Source organism: Triticum aestivum, chromosome 5B, assembly GCF_018294505.1.
Source record: "Triticum aestivum cultivar Chinese Spring chromosome 5B, IWGSC CS RefSeq v2.1, whole genome shotgun sequence".
Classification (NCBI taxonomy): domain Eukaryota; kingdom Viridiplantae; phylum Streptophyta; class Magnoliopsida; order Poales; family Poaceae; genus Triticum; species Triticum aestivum.
In genome coordinates this window covers 511,668,448-511,673,101 of record NC_057807.1, presented here as the reverse complement: position 1 = coordinate 511,673,101, position 4,654 = coordinate 511,668,448, and the positions used below count along the sequence as shown (strand labels likewise).

Genomic DNA, 4,654 nt, shown 5'->3' with positions numbered 1-4,654 from the left:
TTATGAGAAACTTGTATTTCCAAAGAAGTGAGTGGGAGCACTATAGAATTTCTGATGAGTATATGTTGTTGACATATTGATGATCAGAGATGATGTAGAATTTCTAGAAAGCATATAGGGTTATTTTGAAAGTGTTTTTCAATGGAAAGCCTGGATTAAGCTACTTGAACATTGAGCATCAAGATCTATAAGGATAGATCAAAATGCTTAATAATACTTTCAAATGAGCACATACCTTGACATGATCTTGAAGGTGTTCAAGATGGATCAGTCAAAGAAGAAGTTCTTGCCTGAGTTGTAAGGTACGAAGTTAAGACTTAAAGCTCGACCACGGCAGAATAGAGAGAAAGGACGAAGGTCGTCCCCTATGCTTAAGACGTAGGCTCTTCAGTATGCTATGCTGTGTACCGCACCTGAAGTGTGCCTTGCCATGAGTCAGTCAAGGGGTACAAGAGTGATCCAAGAATGGATCATAGGACAGCGGTCAAAGTTATCCTTAGTAACTAGTGGACTAAGGAATTTTCTCGATTATGGAGGTGGTAAAAGAGTTCGTCGTAAAGGTTACGTCGATGCAAGCTTAACACCTATCCGGATAGCTCTGAGTAGAGATACCGGATACATATAATGGAGCAATAATTTAGAATAGCTCCAAGTAGAACAGTTATTTGGAATAGCTCCAAATAGAGCGTGGTAGCTGCATCTAGGAGATGACATAGAGATTTGTAAAGCACACACGGATCTGAAAGGTTCAGACCCGTTGACTAAAACCTCTCTCACAAGCAACATGATCAAACATAAAACTCATTGAGTGTTAATCACATAGTGATGTGAACTAGACTACTGACTCTAGTAAACTCTTGGGTATTAGTCACATGGCGATGTGACCTGTGAGTGTTAATCACATGGCGATGTGAACTAGATTATTGACTCTAGTGCAAGTGGGAGACTGTTGGAAATATGCCCTAGAGGCAATAATAAAAGTATTATTATTATATTTCCTTGTTCATGATAATTGTCTTTTATTCATGCTATAACTGTATTATCCGGAAATCGTAATACACGTGTGAATACATAGACCACAATATGTCCCTAGTGAGCCTCTAGTTGACTAGCTCGTTGTGATCAACAGATAGTCATGGTTTCCTGGCTATGGACATTGGATGTCGTTGATAACGGGATCACATCATTAGGAGAATGATGTGATGGACAAGACCCAATCCTAAGACTAGCACAAAGATCGTGTAGTTCGTTTGCTAGAGCTTTGCCAATGTCAAGTATCTCTTCCTTTGACCATGAGATCGTGTAACTCCTGGATACCGTAGGAGTGCTTTGGGTGTATCAAACGTCACAACGTAACTGGGTGACTATAAAGGTGCACTACAGGTATCTCCGAAAGTATCTATTGTTTTATGCGGATCGAGACTGGGATTTGTCACTCCGTGTAAACGGAGAGGTATCTCTGGGCCCACTCGGTAGGACATCATCATATGCGCAATGTGACCAAGGAGTTGATCACGGGATGATGTGTTACGGAACGAGTAAAGTGACTTGCCGGTAACGAGATTGAACAAGGTATCGGTATACCGACGATCGAATCTCGGGCAAGTAAAATACCGCTAGACAAAGGGAATTGTATACGGGATCGATTGAGTCCTTGACATCGTGGTTCATCCGATGAGATCATCGTGGAACATGTGGGAGCCAACATGGGTATCCAGATCCCGCTGTTGGTTATTGACCGGAGAACGTCTCGGTCATGTCTGCATGTCTCCCGAACCCGTAGGGTCTACACACTTAAGGTTCGATGACGCTAGGGTTATAAAGGAAGCTTGTATGTGGTTACCGAATGTTGTTCGGAGTCCCGGATGAGATCCCGGACGTCACGAGGAGTTCCGGAATGGTCCGGAGGTAAAGATTTATATATAGGAAGTCCTGTTTCGGCCATCGGGACAAGTTTCGGGGTCATCGGTATTGTACCGGGACCACCGGAAGGGTCCCGGGGGCCCACCGGGTGGGGCCACCTGCCCCGGGGGCCACATGGGCTGTAGGGGGTGCGCCTTGGCCTACATGGGCCAAGGGCACCAGCCCCTAGAGGCCCATGCGCCAAGATAAAGGAAAAAGGGGAGAGTCCTAAAGGGGGAAGGCACCTCCGAGGTGCCTTGGGGAGGATGGACTCCTCCCCCCTCCTTAGCCGCACCCCTTCCTTGGAGGAGGGGACAAGGCTGCGCCTCCCCCCTCTCCCCTGCCCCTATATATAGTGGAGGGGAGGGAGGGCATCCAGACCTGAGCCCTTGGCACCTCCCTCCCTCCCGTGACACCTCCTCCTCTCCCGTAGGTGCTTGGCGAAGCCTTGCAGGATTGCCACGCTCCTCCACCACCACCACGCCGTTGTGCTGCTGTTGGATGGAGTCTTCCTCAACCTCTCCCTCTCTCCTTGCTGGATCAAGGCGTGGGAGACGTCACCGGGCTGTACGTGTGTTGAACGCGGAGGTGCCGTCCGTTCGGCACTTGATCATCGGTGATCTGAATCACGACGAGTACGACTCCATCAACCCCGTTCACTTGAACGCTTCCGCTTAGCGATCTACAAGGGTATGTAGATGCAAACTCTCCTCTCTTTCTACTCGTTGCTGGTCTCTCCATAGATAGATCTTGGTGATTCGTAGGAAATTTTTTGAATTTCTGCTACGTTCCCCAACAGCATCGCCCGCCCCACACCGCATCGACCAGGACCGCGTCCCTCCCCAAACGGCGGCGATGATGGAGGGCGCCGCCCAGCTCCTGACTGACGGATTCGCCGGCTCCCCGCTCCTCGGGGAAGAGAGGAAGAAAGGCGAAGGAGAAGGGGCACAAGGTGAGGGAGGCGGTCGCCGGCAGTGGCGGCTTCGGTGAGCCACTGGCAGGCAGAGAGACGAGCTCCTGTTGAGGCGGCCGGGCTCGGTGTGGGCTGGTTCATCCGGATCGAGCCCTTCCTGCCCGGGCGTCTCCATCGCCATGGACGGCCTGCACAGCGCCGACGCCTGCTTCTCTCTTGGGAGGGCCATGTCGCCTCAGGTCCGGCCCCCCATCGGCCCGCCGGACGTAGGCAGGTAAGGACAGACGGCAGCTGAGATTGGGCCTCACCTTCTTCTTCTCTGGTTAAGAAAGAATTGGTTCTTTGGTGCGTTTTGCTGGGTGGGCGGCCTCGCTGAATTAGTTGCCTCTGTTTTTTTCATTTGTCATCGAATGTCCACCGACGGAGACCAGCACCCTCTGGATCGCCAAGCTCTGTTCAGACCAAAAGATAAGCGTGGGTAAGTACAATTCACCCTAATCTACAAGTGTATATCATCGATCAGTATATGTTTGTCATTGCCAAGTAAGTAGATATACTGCTGCAGATTGCCCAATGAATAAAGCAATATCTTGAAGGTTTTTGCCGCTGCCGGTTGTTGGATTCATCAAACCTGCCTTTTAGATTTGGCAATGGATTTGGGATTATTGATGGCCTAGCCACTAAACAGTGAACGAAGGAGTCAGAGGTAGCTTGAAGCGCAAATGCTTCACCGGCTCTGATAAAACTCATGTCTGCACATGGAGCAGTACAAGCTAGCTACGACGGGCTGCGGACGCATGTACGCGAATGCTCAAGGAGCGCTGACCTCGGCGTCGAAAACTCGGGGCTCAGACGACCACGCCGATCCGAAGCCCCGGCGGCAGATCCACGCGGCCCCTTCAAGCAGTCGCCGGCCACCGCTGCCGCGCCTCCGCCACAGCCCCAGCCTGCCGCCGCGCGCAGCCCTGGCCACCTGGAGCCCATACGCAGCCGCCCCGCAACTGGCCGACGAAAGCTTGGAGGATTGTAGAGAGGAGGGAAGAGAAAGGGAACGCGGCGCTGTGGACTGGAGCACGGTCGTGTGGGTGTGTGTGGCTGGAGCAGGAAGAAGAGGCGACGTGGATAAGGCACGCAGTGGGAGATAGCTCTCCGTGTGGATTGCTTTTTTAGTTGGCTGCATCGACCAGAAGCTACTACTAGATGTTGCTATACGTGCCAGCACCGATTGCATTTTATTTTTCTTCTAAATGAGCACCAATATAATAATTGGTTGCTGTTGTTCGTTGTCACTGTTATAGTTTAATTTTCATGCCTACCACATCTTATGAATACATCATGTGATATACAATAATTAAAAATGAGTAAAATATTTGAATAAATAGTTCTTACGGAAGAAGATATTTAGAGCTCACCGGGACTTGACAATTAAGATATTCCCTGACTCTGGATGTTACCGACATCGTTGGTGAGATAAGGAGGAGAGAGAGGGTTGGATGAAGAGTGACCACAATGCATCTTGAAGTTTACCTTTTTTCTAGACAATCCAATTGAAATTTACCTGTGATGGGGAACACAGAAAAGGTTGCTTTTTTATGGTGATGTTGCCAAGTTCAAATAATGCAAAAGAAAAGGAACAAAATATAATCTTGCAAATCAAATAACCAACATTACCTCTTTGCTTTAGAATATTAACAAAAATTGTATATAAACAATCACAATTTAATGCACCATTACTCTTTCGTCCAACAAAATCTTTTGAAAATTCTAAAAAAAACTTTTGAATTAGTTATTAAACCCTCAAATAGTATACAACAATTCCATCGTCTGTATATCCGGCTA

General features: G+C 48.5%; 1 long non-coding RNA gene across 1 annotated transcript; it reads left to right on the top strand.

Moving 5' to 3' along the window:
* The first annotated feature begins 3,011 nt into the window (after positions 1–3,011).
* On the top strand, positions 3,012–4,194 carry LOC123112842 (uncharacterized). The gene is made up of 2 exons (XR_006455734.1): positions 3,012–3,293; positions 3,381–4,194. It is a non-coding gene; the product is annotated as an uncharacterized lncRNA (long non-coding RNA).
* The last annotated feature ends 460 nt before the right edge of the window (positions 4,195–4,654 follow it).